Source organism: Cryptomeria japonica, chromosome 10, assembly GCF_030272615.1.
Source record: "Cryptomeria japonica chromosome 10, Sugi_1.0, whole genome shotgun sequence".
Classification (NCBI taxonomy): domain Eukaryota; kingdom Viridiplantae; phylum Streptophyta; class Pinopsida; order Cupressales; family Cupressaceae; genus Cryptomeria; species Cryptomeria japonica.
This window is the reverse complement of record NC_081414.1, coordinates 432737146-432758805: the sequence shown is the minus strand read 5'-3', so window position 1 is coordinate 432758805 and position 21660 is coordinate 432737146.

Genomic DNA, 21660 nt, shown 5'->3' with positions numbered 1-21660 from the left:
GGAATGACAAACTGGGCCAACCATTGGTATCAGAGCTTGGTACCTTGGAATAAGTTTAACAACTTGAGGAAGATCCTGAAACCAGAATCTTTGAATATGGCTATGGAAAGGTAACTTGAGATGGATCTTGAGGATTATGATGTTGAAAGGATGAAGAACTTGAAATTGCAAGAAGAATTGAATTCTATAAATGAATTCATTCTTATCCTACAAGAAATGTTGTCATCTGTGTTGGTATTTTGGTATAGTTTTGTCATTGATGTCAACAGCTACTAAAACACTAGCACTTTGGAGATCCAACAGCATTCACCGTCAAGCAAGTAACTATTGCACAATTGCTGGTATATGGTTCACTGACAGGATATAATGATCACCGACACATGAAATGATATGGAAGACACTTGGTAATATCAAAGACATCGCGTGGACATCTTATTTTAATGAATTAATCATTGGTATATTCATATTTGCATATTTCTTTTACCAACAAATAAGTCCAGGGTTACCTAGGGTTACACCGATAGGTTTATCTTTTCCAGATCAACATGGCACGCTATGGAGATGATTAATTATTGTTGTAAATGCATTAAGCCGACATGTTCAATTAGTTATTGCATCAGATATTATATTATTTGTAAAATGTTTTATTGTAATATCTTGTAGAGCTGACCTACTAAAATTGGTCTTAGGTTATGGTATAAAGGTACGATCTTATTTGTAAGATCAAGTGTGGAATACGAAAAAGAATTGTGTGAAGGTATATGCGAGATTAAGCAGTGCAATACAAACAGACATCATTTGAAGGTGAAGTTAGGTTATTGTGAAAGCATATCAGCATTACACCAGTACTAAAACCAATATATGAAGATGCTATTTTGTGCAGTACATTCTTATTGGATTTAACCATCCAATTGTAGTCAGTGTGACTCCCATTTTGTGATTGAGCAACGAGCTCTAGGCTGTTGGCCTTTCTGCATGTGCAGACCCCATTTATGTACACTTACTATCTGCAGTAGTATCATCTGATTGTGGGTAAGGTTTCCCACCGTGGTTTTTCCCCTTACAGGGTTTCCACGTACAAATATTTGTGTCATGTGTTGTGGATGACTTTGTGTTTATGTTTCATGCATTAATCTTTACCGGTATATCAATTAACTGTTAAAACTGTCTAGCGACATACTTAACTGGTTTACTGGTATTAAGCATTAAGCTGGTTAAGTTGTTTCTGGTTTGAATTTATTTGACAACTGATTCACCCCCCCTCTCAGTTGTCTCCAGGACCTAACAATTGGTATCAGAGCCTAGTCCTCTTTTGCAGAAGTTTAACAACTTGAGGAGATCCAATGTCTACTAATTATTTTAGAAAGGACAATCCTAAACTTGATGGAACCAACTATGGCATATGGAAGATCATAATGGAGACACATCTAAATTGCATTGGTAATTACAAAGAAAGGTTACACTGCTGCTGTACCTGGTCAGCCCAGTCCAACTACCTTTGCTAAAGATAAAGAAAATGATTGCAAAGCAAGAGAAGCACTTTTGAGCGCATTATCAGATCAACAAATCATGGGATTATCAAATAGGTCTATTGCTAAAGCTATTTGGGATCATTTGGAAACACTGAATGAAGGAGATTCCACAGTCAAAATTGCAAAACTTGAAAGCTTTCGGGTCAGGTATGAACATCTGAAAATGGAAGAAGATGAAAGGATTTCTACATTTATGGAAAGAGTAAATGAAATTGTTTTGGGTATTAAATGTTGTGGAGGAACCTCAAGTGAGGATGAAATTGTTTCAAAAATCTTAAGAGGATTGCCACCAGCATATAAAATGAAGGTTACTGCTATAAATGAGTTAAGAACAATGCCTAATACATCAGTAACTAGGGATACATTGATTGGAAAACTTTCAACTTTTGAAATTGAAGAATTTGGTCCTGTTGTTACTATAAAGATAGATTTAGCCTTCAAAGCATCAACATCATCCGCTCCATCATTTGACAAATATGATTGGAAAGCCTTTTATGCAAGAGAACTTGAAGAAAGCAGGAAAGAAAATGAAGAACTTGAAGAACTTGAAGCACTATTTGCAAGGAAAATGCCTAAAGGTCCAATTGGAAGTAAGTATGAAGGTAAAGCACCCTTTAAATGTTTTAACTACAATAAGATTGGTCATATGGCTTCGAGATGTCTTGATAGACATGCTAGACTAAGAGAAGAAGCTAGAAGGACATAGAGATACATATTTAAGAAGAACAAAGAGAAATCTTGTTACATTGCTGATGAAGGTGTGACAGATGATTCTGATGAGGATCCGACAGACAATGGATGAGTTTTTGTTGCTATAACAGAAGATCAACCGACACCTACTGTTCAACCGGTAGAATAAGCCCTAGCAGCTAAAGTTGAAGTAAAAGATGAATGGATGATTGGCTCAGGATGCTCACATCATATGACAGGAGACAAAGGTAAATTCTTGAACTTTCAAGAATACAATGGAGGTTTAGTAAGATTTGGAGATGACAAAGCCTGTTCAATCAAAGGTAAGGGTACAATATCTCTTGATGGTAAGCATAACACTGACAATGTTTACTATGTTGAAGGATTAAAGCATAATATTTTAAGTGTTGGTCAATTAGTTGAGAAAGGATTTCAGTTACAATTTAAAAATGGAAAATGCAAAATCATGAATAGAACTGGTTTGGAAATTGCAACCGGTAATCAAACTAGAGGTAATATCTTTCATTTGAATAACAACGAAAAGACATGCTTGATTGCACATATAGATGAAAGTTGGTTATGGCATAAGAGACTCTGTCATGTAAACTTTGATTGCATGGTAAAGATTAGTACTACTAAGGCAGTTAGAGATCTACCTAAAATTGTCAAACCTTAGAATACAATATGTAAGGAATGTCAATTTGGAAAACAAGTTAGAGCTAGTTTCAAAAGTATTCCAGAAAAATCCAATAATGCTCTTGATTTGATTCACACTGATTTATGTGGTCCAGCTAGAACTAAAAGCTTACAAGGTGATAGATATTTCATGCTAATCCTTGATGACTATTCTAGAATGTGTTGGGTTACTTTTCTCAGAGAAAAATCAGAAGCACTTGGAAAGTTCAAACTATTCAAAGCAATGGTTGAAAATGAAACCGGTAAGAAAATCAAATGGTTAAGATCAAATCAAGGAGGAGAATTCACATCTAAGGACTTTAATACATTATGTGAAGTGAATGGAATCAGAAGACAACTATCAGCACCTCAGACACCACAACAGAATGGAGTTGTTGAAAGGAAAAACAGAACTATCTTGGATGTAGCAAGAAGTATGTTATCAGAAGCAAATTTACCACATGTGTATTGAAGAGAAGCAATCAACACAATGGTCTATACATTCAAAAAAGTTCACATCAAAGGTGAAACCAGTAAGACCCCTCATGAACTATGGTTTGGTAATACTCCTACTCTTAAATATTTCAGAATTTTTGGAAGTAAATGTTATATTAGAAGAGATGAGTATATTGGCAAATTTGATCATACAAGTGATGAAGGAATATTTCTCGGTTATTCATCTAAGAGAAAGGCATATAGATGTTTTAAAAAGAGATTGCAGAAAATTGTTGAGAGTACAAATGTAAAAATTTGACAAGAGGAAGATTGGCAAATGAAGAGGTATGTCTTATTTCTCAAATGGAACCATCATCTGTTAATGAGGCATGTGAAGATAAATTTTGGATTAAAGCTATGGAAGAAGAATTAGAACAAATTGAGAAAAATAACACTTGGACATTAGTTCCCCAGCCTAAAGATAAGAATGTAATTGGAACCAAATGGGTATTCAGAAACAAACTTAATGAAGATGGTAAGGTTGTCAGAAATAAAGCAAGACTAGTATGTAAGGGATATTCTTAGAAAGAAGGAGTTGATTACAATGAAACCTTTGCACCGGTAGCTAGAATTGAGGCAGTTAGATTATTCTTGGCTTTTGTAGCACACAAGAACTACAAAGTTTATCAAATGGATATTAAATGTGCATTTCTGAATGGAGATCTTGAAGAGGAAGTATACATTGAACAACCTGATGGATTTTCTTTGACAAATGACAATGATATGGTTTGCAAGTTAAGGAGGTTATTTTGTGCAGTACATTCTTATTGGATTTAACCATCCAACTGTAGTCAGTGTGAGTCCCATTTTGTGATTGAGCAGTGAGCTCTAGGCTGTTGGCCTTTCTGCATGTGCAAACCCCATTTATGTACACTTACTATCTGTAGCAGTATCATCTGATTGTGGGTAAGGTTTCCCACCGTGGTTTTTCCCCTTACAGGGTTTCCACGTACAAACATTTGTGTCATGTGTTGTGGATGACTTTGTGTTTATGTTTCATGCATTAATCTTTAGCGGTATAGCAATTAACTGTTAAAACTATCTACCAACATACTTAACTGGTTTACCGGTATTAGACATTAAGTTGGTTAAGCTGTTTTTGGTTTAAATTTATTTGACAACTGATTCACCCTCCCCTCTTAGTTGTCTTCGGTACCTAACAATCTGCTCAAGCCAAGAGGAAAGAACTTTTGCAACAACTGAATTATGAGGAGAATAATGCCCTTAAGGAACAATGTCAGAAACTAAGTCAAGCAAATATGCTCATGAAGAATGAAATGCAAAATCTGACCATGAGGTTATCAAAAGATATTGAGGACAGAAAGAAGAAGGAAGATAGTCTTACTTTATCTTTGAAGAACAAGTTTGATGAATGTGAAAGATTGACTCATGAGAATAATCTATTGAGAATTGATTTGGCACACTTCTGAAACAATGAACAAGAACTTGAAAGGCAAATAACTACTCTGAGAGATGATTTGATTACTGCAAGCGAATATAAAGAAAAGTTTAGGATCAGTGCTGCACAATTGGATGACTTACTGAAAAAACAAAGACAAATTGATGATTCTAGAGGACTTGGATTTGTACAAGGTGAAAGCTCCAGTACTGCTAATGAAGATCAAACAACCGATATGCAGAACTCATCAGAACAGAGGAAACTGGTAAGACAATCTAATGCTTATAAATTCAATGGTAGATGCTTTGTTTGCAATAAATTTGGGCATATGGCTAAACAATGTAGAAATAAGGCAAATCAAAACTACAATTTTGTTCTCGGTCAATGCACAAACTGCAAGAAGTATGGTCATAAATTAGAAGACTGTAGAATGAATGTTAAATGTCATGCATGTGGAAAGTTTAGATATTTTTCGAATCATTGTAGGTCAAGAAATAATAATAATACCAGATATGTCAAAGCAATTCAGAAGAACAATGTTACATGTTATGCATGCAACAAAATATGACATATTGCTAAGTATTGCAGAAGCAAGACTCAACCGGCTAATAATGATAAAGACAATGAAAAAGGAAAGCAAAAGGTAGATGAAATACAACAAGATCACACCAAGAGATGGGTTAGTAAATCTAAAGAACAAAGTGGAGATGGATCTATACCGACAAATCCACTGGTAGAATAGAGTATTCCTCCACCGGCAGGAAATTACACCGGTAACTGAGGCATAAGCCTTAGGGGTTGGCAAAGTCAGTGCTAAATTTTGCATATTATCCCGAAAGAGATCTAAGGAGATCTAGAAAGAGATATGAAGAACTGTGTTTATCATCGATGAAGGTTACCCCGACACTTAACTGTGAAACTAACATCCGTAGGGTTGTTGGTGAAACATTAATAATAGAAAATTAGGGTTTTATTTGCTGATAAAGAAGCTAAGTGAATTCATTTTCACTCACTAAGCATTCAAGTAATCAGAGCAAAGTAAAGGCAAACTAAGAGCGAGCAAAAGCATTAAGAGAGGATTTCGAGCAAATATCTGAAGAACTCAAATCATCCACTGACATTCACTCAAGTATTTTTTGACATGGCATCTGGATCTTCCTCTCCTACTTTTATTGCAAATCCGACAATCATCGAAGTTAAGGATAGGTTAAGGCGAGTCTTTAAGGAGGTTTCCTGAAATTGAAAAGAAGGAAGACTCTGCGGGAGCATTTTCTAGGGTTCTTGAAGGAGTAATGTATGTTGAAGATGTGAGGGTATACATCCACTACACTCTTGAGGATATGGGTACTGAAGACATAAAAAGCATGTATCAATCAGTAATATTGGGAGACACTAGAAAGATCAAACCAAAATTTAAGGTAATTGAGGATCTAGGGTTAACCGATATTCTATATTTACCAGAATTCAAGGATGAAGTTATCAGATACATCCTGAGTAGGGTTCACAATGAATTCATATGGTTAGGTAGACCTTACATGATCACAAAGGAAGCTATACAAGCTATCATCGGCTTACCTAGGGTTGGACAAGAACTTGGTAAGAAAATTTCTAACACAGAGGTTTATAAACTCACTGGTTCCACACCGGATAATAGATCAATAAGGATAAGCACAATAACCGACTCAGACACAAAATTTGCAAGCATGATCATAAGATATAAGGTAACTCAATCAAAATCACTTGAATTCTATTACAAGTTCATGCATTCATGTCGCATATCAAATGATAAGAAATAATGTGAAATATGACTTATGTGAATGGATGAGGAGTGAGTTAATGTTAAACCTTAAAAAGACCAAAGGAACCAAGAAATATACATTCAGATATGGAAACTTAATTGTCCGTTTAATGCTTTATTTCTTGAATGAGCTACCTAGTTTAGGAAAGAAGCAATGGGCTCATGACATACTGGTAGGTATGCAAATCAAAATGGCTATCACTGGTCTTGGTACGAGCAAGGATGAGAAGCTCTAGGGTTACTTCAAGACATTTCAAAAAAATATGAGGCAAAGGGAAAGAATCTCTAAGAACATTGTGGAGAAGTAATCCACTGACATATGTTTCATTGTGAAAACTGATGAAACACTCATGGAAGTAGTTGAATCCAGGAAAATATGGATCATCGAGCTTGGATATGAGGTAGATGATAGTATTTTTGAGCTTTATGCAAAGATGATATTAGATGCCCCATTAGATGATAAGACAAAGCACTTCGGTACAACAGGAGAAAAATGCTCTTGAAGTGAAAATAGGTTTCAATAGAAAAAGGAGAGAGAAGAAAATTGATAAAATGTCTGCATATGTGCAGAATGTGATTTACAAAATAGATACTCAGCTAGGTTCCCAATCTAAATAGGCAGTCAAACCAATAGAGGTTGCTACTGAAGAAGTGAAGAAGCCACAAGTTCACATTTCCCTAATCACTTCTGACTCTGACCCTGAGGATAATGATCCTCTAGATTTTAGAAGGGTGCAAAGGATGTGGTAAAACCACTAGTAGAGAAACAAAAGGCAGAACCAAGGAGGAGACTTGTCAGAAAGGCAGCTTAGCCTACTGCACCTCCACCACCGGTAAGGAAGCCTATGCAGAAGAGGAAACCAGTCACACCGACAACAACAAGCAAAAAGTAGAAGGGTGATAATATCAGATCTGGTAAGACATCAATGACCTATGCTGAAATTATTGATGAAGTAACAAAAGATGGGATATTAAAGAATATTTCAAAATATTATGTGTAGACACCTAAAAATGGTCAACGCTTGCGGAGTCGTATTTTAACATTGGCGCATTGCCTCATTTTAGAGTTTTTGCATCACATTAACATTTCTCCTATGTTATGCACTTGGTCTTTATCATTTGCGAGCATCGAGTCTTTCTTCTGCATTCTTCATTTGTCTCGCTTTCAAATTTGGTCTTGTCGATAACAATTTTCAGTCATGATTTTGGTCGATCCTTATCAACTTGTCAATATTGTCATTTTGCAATCGATTTGTCATCGATCGTCGTCCTTCTCAATCATATCAATTTGGATCAATTAGTCATTGTTCCTCATCAATTGGCGCATTTTTCAATAAAATCATTTATCAATCCAAAATCATGATCGAGTCGATATCAATTATCCTTTGTCAAGACCTAATTGTCATATTTGCATTTCTAATTCATCTTTTAGGGTTTCATGATTTTATTCATTTAACCCTGTTTGTCATTTCTCCCTCTAGGTTAAATAATTTATTTATTTATCCTAGGTCTTCTTGTCACAGTTAAATGTTTATTTAATTGGCTAATTAATTCCTCCTATTTTTGTAAATTAATTAATTAATGAGAAATTATTAGTTAATTTACCTAATTTGCATCAATTTCCTAATTTCCAAGTCATTATTTCTAACCTAATTTTCTAATTTCTCCTAAATTCCTAAATGTCTATTTCTATTTCAAATTCATGTCATAAATCCTTGCATAGCAATTTGTCATAAATTGTCATAAATTGTCATAAATCCTTGCATAGCAATTTGTCATACACATGTCATAATTTTGCTATTCTTGATTTGAATTTCCATTCGAATCACTTTCATGCTAATCTTGTCTTTTCTCCAATTTATCTATAAATTGGATGAATTTATTCAATCAAAATCCCCAATTGATCGCATTTTTGAATCCCCTAATCAGATTATCTAATAATCACATTATCTAATAATCATATGATCTAATAATCGCTTGTTTTGAATTACTTTGTCGAATCAATCACGCTTCGAGTACTCTTGAGCAATCATCTTGTCTACTTGCTTTCATATCATGATCATGCACTAGTAGGTGAGATCCACAACAAAGCTTTTTGGAGAAGAAAGAAGGACAATGGAGCCGCATGAAGGAAGCATTTAGATCTACATTTGGTTTGCATAGTCTTTAGTTTTGAATGTTTCATTTTCATGTCTTTATTGAGTGTGTTAGGATTGATCATTGCAATCTGCTTTTGTGATTGAGCTTAATTTGATATTTGCTTTGATGATTTCCAATTTCCTAGCTACATTATGAAGTTTTTAAAGAGAGTGAGCAAAATGAGTTAGAGGAAGCTATTTTATTGTATATAGATATCTATAAGAAGGCATTAGTTGAAATTTTGAAAGAGATACCTTTATCTCTATACAATAAACTTGAAGCTAGGAGACTTGATGCTATCAAGAGGGATAAGGAAATAAAGGAAGTTGCACTTTTGGAACAATGTGGCACTATAAATAATGAAGAGATGAAAAGATGTATAGATACTGCTAATAGGATAATTTTTAGTAGTAAAAATTGACAGATAAGTCTTATGATGGGTAGAGTGAATGAAGTGGTAAATGAGACAAGTAAGGGGTTGACAAAATTCTTTCTGAAAAATCCAGACTTTCTCACTCAAGAAGAATTTGCAAAGGCAACATCCCTTACAATTCCTGACAAATCAAAAGGAAAGGGTATTTTAGGTAGTTCTACTCCAATTTTGAAACAATCACAACTGGCTACAACTAAAGGCACACATCCATAACCGACAATCACAAAGAGTGTACAAGACACTAGAAACACTATGGATAACACTCCACCGGTAGAAACTGACACTACACCAAGTGGTGAAGCCATCGATGCAAAAGAGGTTGAGATGAACAAGGTCAAATCAATTGAGTCCATATCGACAGACAAAACAGATTCACCGGCAAGAGTATTGACAATTGACACTTCTCAGGTCGAGAAGAAATCAGTTTCTGAATTAAGTCCAACATAACTAATGATGATGGCCACTTGGAAATTGTTAAAGGAAGGAACTGTAGACAAAGGGTTAATTGATAAATCGGTCTCTGTATTACACATAATAATGCCTAACTATTGGATAGAAGATGGAGCAAGCCCTTCTGGTAAGCTCAAAGATTTAACAAAACACATATCAAATAACTATCAATCCTTGAGATAGATTGCAGACTGACAGGCTTTGGACAGTTTCTCTGCTACAAAAAGAGCAGATTTTGATCAGCTTATAGTAAGTGGGAAGAAGAAGATAGAGGACAAACTTATCTCTATTGAGGTTTAATTGAAACAATGCACCAATATTTATAGATTATGTTGTAATATAAGAAGTCTAACAACTAATATAAATGACAGATTGAAAGAATTATATGACAAAATGGCTACTATTGCTAATTATTTTGATGGGCTAACTACACTAACTACATTTGTTGATGGACAAATTTTATCCTTGGAGAACCAAGTTTTTGCATTTGAGAAAGAAAAAGATAAAATATTGAGAGCAAGAAATTTAAGAGGACAGGTGAGTCCAAGACTTGACTCTTTGGGTGTTCACAAGAGAGAATGCATGGAGATGCTACCCAAACCCACACCGATAGATACCCAGGAGAAGGAATCATTTGCCCACTTACTCAGTGGACTTGCATCGGTATCAGACACTTTCAAATCAAGCTGGGACACATATCTTCAGTTGCTGCAAAAGGCATACCCAAAAATTCTGAAGATGACTAAGCTCAAATGACTCTGATTGTATTCTTTCATTTTTTTTTCTTTCATCGGTCTTTGGCATTAATGTCAAAGGGGGAGTATGTACATATTTAAAAAATATGAGGGAATATGAAGTGTGTTTCTCAGGGGGAGCACATCGAAAGGGAATCCATTTTTTATATGAGTGTTGCCATCAATGCCAAAGGGGGAGATTGTTGGCAATTGACACTAATTGGATTTGTTTTGTTGTCATTGATGGCAACAATATCAGATAGAAGGCAACAAGACTTGATGGAAGTCACAAACTGGCACTAGGAAGCATATACCGACATTGGAAGCATTCAGGACTACATCGACACTGACATCAATACTTCAAGGAAGCCGCCATCAATAAATATTTATTTTAGTAAATCATTTTGTAATTATTGTCAAGGCCGACATTGAATATTCTTTGTAAATGCATTGTAAGTCGACATAAGGCATATAATATGTAATCAGTATATAAGTCAGTCTGCTAGGTCAATTTATGATATGGAGAGATGGTATATAGATAGACATATAGCAGAACTATGAGATGCGAAATATATGTATGGAGATCATTTTTGTATGCGAACATTGTGTCATGCAATGATCTTTAGATATCTAGGAAAGCACTCTTGGAGGAGAAGTAATACTGGTAATAGTTCAAGATTGTGAATCGTATAGAGAAAAACCATAACCAGAACTCTATCTGGCATAGCAGATGCATTCTTGAGTTCATTTTTAGTAATTTACTTTGGTAGAAAGCTTGTAGTCAGTGAGGTTCTTTAGTGATGAGCAGTATGCTCTAGGCAGTATGCCTTCTTGCAAGTGCAAGCCCCTGTTTATGTAATATCTTTTCATATGGCCAGTGAACTGATATTGTGGGTCACAAATCCCACTGTGGTTTTTCCTCATTGAGGTTTTCAATGTATAAATTATGTGTGTTATGGTGTTCATTTATGTGGATGGTTTATTTTCTTCTTGTTATATGCTTATTTGTTTATCGGTACATACATGCATGGTTTAGGAAGTTAAATATTGTTGATTCTAGTAGAACACTGATTCAAACCCCCCTCTCAGTGTTCTGATATCCCAACAAATGGTATCAGAGCATTGGGTCACGGGTTTGAATCCCCTCGGGTAACACTGAGGGGGATATTGTTAGAAAAATGGTCAGTGCTCCCCTCAGGATTTGTGACAAGGGACTAACCGCCTCCCGTGTGATCCATATCTCTACAGTTTGTATCGGGCGTTGATAGATCGGTCTTTTGATGCAATGCCAAATTGGGCCAACATGATGAAGGCTTAAGGATAGAGCATGTACTCAAATTATTTATAAAAGAAGGAAGTTGTAATGATGAACTTTAAACAACACTCAAATAATTAAGGAGCTGGAGAATAAATTGAGAAAATGCTGACAAAAAGAATTAGGACTACAAGGTAGGGTCAAGATTTGGAAACACAATTGCAAGTTCACCAATAACAAGGGACGACATTGGGCCGACTAGCACAACTATCCATAATTGAGATAAGAAAGAAGGATCCAACCCCTATCCATAAAATTGACCCCCCATCTCCCCGAGTTTCTCAAAACTCCAAGAACATTGAATCTTGAATTTGCACTAAATAATAAAATATAAAAAATTATTCAATTAAAACAAGAATGGGAATAAGAAAAGGAAGACATTAGGGCAAAGTATAAACTTGAAATTGAATATATAGACTCAGATATTAAGAAGACAGTGGTTAGAATTAAGAAACTAGCTGGTTCAAGAAACTAACTAGTGAGTTGCAAGCCCCTTGCCTAAGTTTATACTTTATATTTACAAGGGAAATTTTTACGCTTTTATATTAATCAACTAATTAGTGATCTCCCTATTTATGCAATCAAACCAAGTTCATTATTAACTACTTGCCTTAGGGCTGCCCCAAATATGCAAGATCAACTCTGTTAATTTTACTTTCGTAATTTAGAAGTACCTTATAAAACTGCATGGAACCCTTTAATGTATGTAGGAGATGTTCAACACAAATATTTTGCATCATACATTAGAAATGAACATCAACAAGGGTTATTGCTCCAAAAATATCAAGAAAGGAAGAAATCGATTCTCCTCCAAATATGAGTAGAGGCCATTGATTCAAATAGTGTTGTAGATGAATGGATTGGGTTAATTAACAACCTAGGGGTACCTAGAAAAATGCTAGAATGTATGCAAGAATATTACACAAGATTTAAAAATTAGGTTGTAGGACTAGGCATAGAGGTGTTGAGATTTTGTCAAGGTAGATGAGACAACCTGATGCTAGCTTTGATAAAGAAAGAGCCTCACTCTATTTATAACTATATTGCATCCACCTCTAGGGTAGATAGATATATCAAAGAGTTAATGGACACTTTAATTACATGTCTTCCCCTCACATTTCATCCACCTCTCCTTCTTTATCCAATTTCACATTGGTCAGAGAGAAAGGTTGTGGATGCAACAATTGAAAGGAATAGATGAGAGAATATATAAGAGTAGAAAGGAGTCTATTTGAAGTAGGTTGAGGGGGTGACAAAATCAACAAACTATAGGCTTGTAGAACTATAGTATAACTAGAGACCCTGACTTTCTTAAGGACAAGCAAGACTCTAGTTGGGGAGTAATGAGACTGCGAAATGACATTGTTTGTCCTATTTTCATACTTTTCATGATACTTTATATGATTTAAAGGAAATTAACTCAATTTTATTATATATCTAAGTTTAATAGATGATGTATATGTCATATGATATATGAATGTGTCTTTGTGAATATCTATGGGATAATATGGTTTTGATGTTAGAAATGATAGTTAATGTGAATGAATACTCTTTTAGGAACTAAATTGTAACAACAAGCTCAATTAATAACCTACAGTGAAAGGTAACTAGTTGTAGCATGTTGTTTCCTATAGCTTGCAAAGTAGTAGTCGTGCCGGTATCACTTCAACTTCATCAACTTAATATATGCCTAACATATATGTAAGTTTTTCCTTTATGCTAAACCTGTTCATCAAATTCAAGCAGAAAATACAATTGACTCACTAACAGAGGGGTTTTACGTATATTTAATTCCTCCCCTTGAGAGAAAAACCTAAAACACGTCTGTAACCTTGCCTTGCAATCCCCATCCAATCAAATAACCATTGATTATTTAAAAGAACACAGTAAATCAACAAATTCATGCAAGAAGACAACATAAATATGAGCTCAAAATGATCTGATCTGTATATTAATATCCATTTTCAAAAATCATACATAATTCAAGATCTTTCTGAAAAACCAAAAGACCGTATCTTAATTTTGGCAGAGTGTCTTTACAAGTTCTTGTGATGTCCTCTCCTAAAGTCCTGGTATCCATTTATAATGATATGGATGCAAACAAGCTTCAAAATTCCCTAGGAAACATTTGTTACAACCATGATTCCTGCTGAAAAGAAGTTACAATCATTTCCATTCCTAATGGCTTTGAAGTTTGTTATACCGCTGCAACATCAACTAACTATTCTTGAACCTCCACTTCATGTACCACAGATTTGTTTTTCCACTCTTGGAACACATCATCACCAGGCTAGGAGAAGTTAACAATTTTCTTTTCCACTTATTCAATCTTTTCCATGTGTTTCTTAATTGCTTAACCTCTGTCTCCAAAAAACCATAATGTGACTTCATCTTCTCAATTTCTTCAATTGTTTGAATAAATAAAGGTGTGTCATTTGAATTGATGACTTCATTTATCCGTTGAGACAATTTATGTCCTAGCTCATCTAGCCATACTTTTTCATCTTTTAACTCACTTGTGCTGACAAAACCTCCAGAAAATATTTCAAATTTTTGGTCAGCATATTCCTTTCTGTACATATTTGCCTTTCTTTCTAGGCCAACTCTTCCTTCTACCAACCTAGTCATGCCTTTCACTAACTCACAGGTGGATTTAATAGTGGCATCAACATTTGCTTCTTCATGGGATGAACACATGAATTCCAATTCCACCTCCCTAGGCATCCACTTATTCAAAATTGGCTCTAGAACAACCTTATCCTCCTTTAAACCTATCAGCATGTTCAAAATTCTCTACATATATATATGCACAATAGAAGCCCCTATTGTGTCAACAAACTTCAAAATTACGCCTCTCACCTTTTCCTCGTACTTACTTGCAAACAGGGCCTGAGCCTGCTTCGACTTTTCCACTTCATCTTGTATGGTCTGAGTTGATTGAAAACTAGAAGTCACAAGAGAAGGGGGAAATTCAATGATTGGACTGGTGGATGGAGGTTTTGCTAGAGAAGAGGCAATCATTAAGGTAGAAGATTCACCTCTCTGGTATTGCCCTGCTAATTGAATTTTCAATTTGGCAATGATACTATACCTGTGGGCTATCTCCACTTTGGCCTCATTATAACCTTTTAGAATCATCTCCAATTTTACCTGGAGATCAACTTTTTCCTTGGCTTCCTTCTCGGCTACTGCCACACTGAATTTTACTGATTCCAAAACTGTGCTAGCAACCTCCAGTACCCCTGTGTCCTGCACTCTCTTCACTATCATACCTCCAAGATAGATGGACTCTAAGGTGTCCTTCCTCTTTCTGCTCTCATCCCTCCTTAGAGACCACATGACCAAAGCAACATGGTCCTTGCTAAATGTCACTCCTTCCAAGGGTTTTGTTTCTTTCCTTACTGCTTCAAGCACTAATGCATTTGCAATATCCCACTCAGGAATAATTAATACACCAGCTTTTGCTACCATTTCTCTCCCCTGCTCAAGAGTATTAGCTTTGAATTCAGTCATCATTTCTTGTTTTACTTCTTCTTCCACCATAGACGTATCTTTGTGGGGATGTTCACTTTTCTTCTTCTCACATTTTTCTTTACATTGTTCTATATTTTGCCTCCAAACAAATTGCATGAAAGATCCTGTTGTAGCAAAATTGTTATCAATCAGAAATTCCTCACTGGCCCATTTGATGACAAGATCTAACTCTTTGCCTTTAAACTCCTTTGCAGTCAAGTCCATTTCAGCATTTGGTGGTTCTTCAGGCATTCCTTCTTGTACTTCTTCATAAGTACATGCAATATCCCCAAGACTTCTTAGCTGCAACAATTGCTCAGCCACCGCATGTTCACCCCCCACATGGATTGGGGATTGGGATGGAGAATATAAAGGCTCACCTATTTGTACCTCTTTTCCCACCCTTTGCCTTTTAGGGGAATCTTGGATTTCAACTACATCTTCTATTTCTCTTTTCCCTTTTGAAGTAGAAGGCTCACCCCTGACTTCACTAACACATTGTATTTTGGCCTCTTGTGCATCACATATTCACCTTGAGGGATGGCCTTGGAAAAGGCAGGCTTGGCTAGAACTAACTAAGCCTTTTCAGGGTCATTTTTCAATATAGCTTCCCTCTTCTCCTATAAGATTTGCATTAAATCTTCAAACTAAAGTATCAAGAACTTAGCCTTTTCCTTAAAGGGAGTAAAACTAGATAAAGGATCATTACCACTATCAAATTGGGGATAAAATCCAGAGCCCTTTTATGTGCTATCCATTTTTCCTTTCTCAATTCCTATTCATCTAGAATGAATTCATTTATAATCAAATCCTTAGGAAAATGGAATTGGTGTGCTCTACCTTTACATACGGCTCTCTTCTCGAACATGCCATTAAAGAAATCCTCCAGATCAACAAATCTGGCCACTGCAGTAGACAACCTGTAGAGTTGAAAGAAATCATCAAAATGTGTCCAACCACCCTTGGTGATTACAAATTGATGTGAAATGGTGACAGTTGGGAAAATTGTTCCTTTCCCCCTATTTGTTAATTCTGCTTCTTGAAAACCTTCGATTTGCCTCAGGACCTCTGCAATTCCTATCTTCAATGGAACTTGATAGGGGAGAAAATATGGAGTTCCTCTAAAACCATAAACTCTGAACACAGTAGAGATAGGGTACAAATATATAACACCCCAGTTGTGAACAATTTTGATATCTCTAGCAAATTCCTTAGGCCTAAGGAATTCAAGGAGAGCTTTAGGATTTCTAGGGTTCTGTGGGCACAAGAGGATCCTAAGCCTAGATGCAGAACATCTATCAATCTTCAAGTAGCTCGCATCTTCTCTATCCCAAGACAAAATTGTGCTCCACAATTGAACGGGCATCTCCTCACCATCTTTTTCTTTGATTAGGTCCATTTCATTAGCAAAATATTTAGCACCTTTAAATAGAAACATGTGTATAAGGAGAGAATACTACCCAAAAGGTCTATCTACCTTAGCATTTTTTATCCCCATCAATCCCTCATGAATGGCACAAGTGAGATTAGGTGCAAAATCAAAAGTTACTGCCAGAGATGGATTCAAAATCTGTGCTATCATGAGCATATAGTGGGTTGGGATAGTTGTTTCAACATCGTCCCAAGAATCTGACATAGGGACCAATAAATCCCTATAGCCCTCAAAGTAAATAGATTTAGAGAGAAGGGTTCCATGGTGCTAGGGCCTACAATAGTCAGTCCTCCTATTTTGACAAAAAATTGTTTCAGAGGGCCACTTCTGAGGTGATCTCTCTGAGCCTCATACAACTTTGTTAATGGTTCAAAATTGATGGGCTCTAAGTAATTTGATACTTCACTAAGCCCGAAAAATCTCCTGAACTCATCATCATTTATTTCAATTAGTGACCCCACATTTACATTTCTCACATATCTGGTAACAGGGTCATAGTTATTCTTAATCTGGGTTAATAGGTCCACATACATGAAAACCCTAGGGACTATGAGCTTTCCAACATCTAACTCCCATATACTATTCATTGGAGCAGGGGAATTTCTCTAGCCAAATCCCACTTTTAAAAGTCCTAAAACTGAGAATCCCTTAACCAATTCCCTTTGTCATACAAACCATCGCCAATTCTCAGGCGGGGAGCTTTGGGCACCAATTCTTTCATCTTAGCTACGACATTAGTAGACATAGTTAACTGCTCTAAAAAGTCATCACAAATGGCTCTTTCCTGATAATTTACCTTCCCTGTGAAATCTCTTCGTGGTCTCATCTTGGAATTACATTTATTTTAATTATAACTTAGATAGACTTGTGAGAAATCAAGCACCCAGTGATACCAATTCAAACTGTAACTATCAAGCAATATGCAGAAACTTACTTGTTGCCCGAAGAAATTCACTTTATGCACCAGTTCCTCTGCAAGACTTTTCGAAATGATGCCAATGTTTTAGCTGATGTGAAGCTTATTACAAAAATTGAGCATTGAATAGAAACATTAAGCCACATGCTTCGATAATCCATTGAATCCTGAAAGGTGTGCATGCTCTTTACCTTACCTGAGTCATCCTGCTTAGAAATGGGCCCCACCTTCCTTTCACTGCTTCGTGAAGGATAAAAATCTTGCATCTTTTCCATGCAAAATAATGCTAACCGTTGGATCATCCACTATCTGCTCGATTGTTATTCTTCACTGCAACCACTTGTCTATTCAACTAATCATGACTACCACTACTAGTGGTTTTTCGGTGTTTTGCAAAGGTTAATCACCATGTAGCTTCACGTTCTTAAACTACGCACATCGTTGGATCAAGTTCGAGATGCACAACCTTTAACTCCTTTAACCTTCAAAGTGGGCCCTCTATGTGAAATCCACTTGTACTACTGATTTTTGGTAAATATCCCCCACATGTTGGCCATTCATTCGCTCAAGAACTCTGTTAGACTCCACATTTGATCCACCACATGTCTTGTTTAGCTGTGGATTTCATCAATATTGCCACTTAATCAAATGGGCCACTCACGATCCAGTCAAAGCCACATGTCCTACTGACAGATCACCTTTTGCCTCAGCCAGACATCCAGCTATATTGCCACCTCATCCATCACGTAACCGCCAACTCCTTTTTGCTGCTTCGCAAAGAGTAAATTTCATGTTACTTTGGGCTGCAAAACAACATGCACCATTGGATCTTCTCGGAGATGCACTTCTTTATCTTGCAAGCCACCCTTTCACTGGGCCCACTGCCTTTTCGCTACTTCACGAAAGGTAAACTTCACGCATCTTTACCATGCGAAATAGCACCGACCGCTAGATCTTATCAAAAATGTTTGGTCTTTAACCAAGGGATCCGCTTACCTTTGGGGCCCACCATCCTTTCGTTGTTTCGTGAAGCATAAACCTGATGCATCTTCCCTTTGTGAGATAGCGACAACCGTTGGATCATGAACAAGATGCATGATCCTTAACTTGTTCTTTAGTTTACCTGTCGGACCCACCAATCTTTCGCTGCTTCATGAAAGGTAAACACCGGGTTACTTCCCTTTTGCAAAACCGCATGCATCGTTGGATCAACTAGAACTTGCACAATCTTTACAAAGCCCGACAAAGAAATGAAAACTTAGGAGAAGGTGAAAAATTAAAAACATTATCAACGACCTGTCTAAGGAAAAACTTAAAGGGGGGACCTCTTCTCATGATGATTTGACCCTTCCACCTAAGTGGAAAAAGTAACAAGAAAATAGAACGCAGGGATTTCAAGATGGAAAAGGTGAATTGTAAAAACCCTAAACCCTTAGACCAATAATCCTCAGAGGCAGAATGAAGAAAATAAGTACTATTTTGTAGATTTTAGCGGATTAAAGAACAAAAATCACCCAATAATCAAAATAGTGATAACATCAGCTCTGATTGGGGATGGTTGATTGTAAGATCAACAGAAGAACACAGAAAACTCTGGAGAATAGACCAAAAAACAAGCCCAAAAGAAACCAACAGAAGCAAACCTAATTATGTACAAAATACAACCTATTATGCATGGACTTCTAAAACTTAAGAGAAGTAATGCTTCAGGAATTGTCCATGCACTAGGAATTCCTGTACCTCACCATTCATTGTCTACAAGAAGTATGAGTCTTTTCCATTAAGATCACAAACAATAGAAGGGCCCATCCATAATGACTCAAATTTTCCGTGCTTGCCCTTATCTTGTCCTCTTGTGTTCCATTGAAGAACCAAGTCACCAATTTGAAACTTCCTCAATGTGGTTCTTTTGTCAAAAAGATACTTGGACTGCAATTGAATCTTCAAATTTCTTTTATGAGTGAGAGTCTTGATTTCTTCCACTTCCACCATTTGAATCATTCTGTCTTCCAGGGGTTCTGACAACTCTAACTCCTCAGCTTGTAGGAACTTATATATAGAGAGAACATTATTGTCTGGCACCCTAGTTTGTGTGCCATAAACCAATTCAAATGGTGATACACCAATTGCTTTCTTAACAGTAATCCCGTCTGCCCATTAGGCCAATTTTAATTTCTGATCCCAAGACCTTTTGTTCTCAAGGATTTTTTTAATAATATTCAAAAGGCTTTTATTGCTGGATTCTGCTTGTCCATTACCTTGTGGATGGTATGGTGAAGAATAAGATATGATTATTCCATTGCTGGTACAAAATTCAATGAATTCCTTTGATCTAAATCTCATGGCATTGTCCATTATCAGTTTCATAGGAACACCAAATCTTGTTATAACATTATCCATTAGAAATTCAATGACAACTTTACTAGTGGCTCTTTTAGTAGGTATAGCCTCAATCCACTTAGTGAAGTAATCAGTGGCCACTATGATCCATCTATGACCTCTTCCTGACTTCTCAACTATTTCCCCAACAAAATCAATGCCCCACTGGACAAAAGGGGCTTCCACTGTAACTGGGTTAAGGGGCAAAGCTCCTTCGTACTTTAACTTGGAATAATTTTTTTGGCATGGGTCACACCTGTGGAAATGCTCATGGGCATCTTTGAACAAAGTAGGCCAATAGTATCCAACCCAGACTATCTTGGCAGCTGTGGTCTTGGCAGAGTAGTGGCCTCTACATACTCCATTATGCATTTTAGTTAGCATCCTTCTAGCTTGGGATTTATCTAAGCACATCAACAATGCCCCGTCTATATTTCACTAATATAGATCACCTTGAATAAGGACATACTTTTGAGACTTCAGTTTTAATGTCCTTCTTTGGTTAGGAGTCATTCCCTCTGAGTATGCTGCATCCCTAAAAAAATGTACTATTTCTGAATACCAGGGCTGTGTTTCAATACTTTTGACCATGATATTCTCAATTTCAACATTGTTAACTTCAACATCAAGGAGATTTGATTCGGCCATCAACTTAGCAAGACCTAACCCTCTTACCAATTTAGTAATCTTGATTTCGAGATCAAACTCTTGAATCCAAGTTATCCACCTGCACCTCTTGCCAGTGACCTCAGACTGAGATAAGATGTCCTTGACAACCACATGTGGGACGTAAGCAACTATTTTTGCATTCACAAGATATGGCCTAAATGCTTTTACAACTTTGACCAAAGCATATGCTTTCTTCTCCATGATTTCATATTTCAGCTCTGCAGCTTGCAGAGATTTTCTATAAAAAGCAATAGGGTGTTCATATCCCTCAGCATCCTTTTGAAGAAGGACTACAACCATTGTATGATAAGAAGCAAAAGAGAACAATGAAAAGGGCTTACTGTAATCAAGAGACTTCAACACTGGTGCCTCCTGAATGGTGTTTTTAATTTTACCAAAAGCCTTTGCAGCTTCTTCATCCCAATAAAACTTTGTATCTTTCTTAAGCAACTTAACAATAGGTTTGACTATTTCAGAAAAGTTAGCAATGAAACATCTAACAAAATTCACCTTGCCCAAGAAAGATTGAATACCTTTGACATTCTTTGGCACAGGTACATTGTTTATGGCTTCAATCCTTTCAGGGTCTATTCTAACCCCTTCCTTGGAGACAATATGCCCAAGCAACTTCCCTTCAGGAACTGCAAAATGACACTTTTTTGGATTTAAGGAAACACCAAACTCTAGAGCTTTGTTGAAAACCTTTTCCAGGTGCCCGCAGTGGTCATCTGCCCTTTTAGAGAAACATGTTAAATCGTCCTGGTACACAACCATGATGATGTTGATAAATTCCTTGAAAGCTACATCCATTGCTCTCTGAAAAGTAGCTCCAACATTTTTAAAACTAAATGGCATCCTTACATATACATACGTCCCCCAAGGGGTGGTAAAAGCAGTCTTGAACTATTCAAACTCTTTCACCAATACTTGATTAAATCCTGAGAACCCATCCATCATGGACAACAAATCACACCCAGTTACTCTTTGCAACATTGCCTCCATATTGGGGGAAGAATAGTTGTCTTTCAAAGAAGCAACATTCAAATTCCTGAAATCAACACAAAGCCTTATGTCCCCATTCTTCTTTCTAA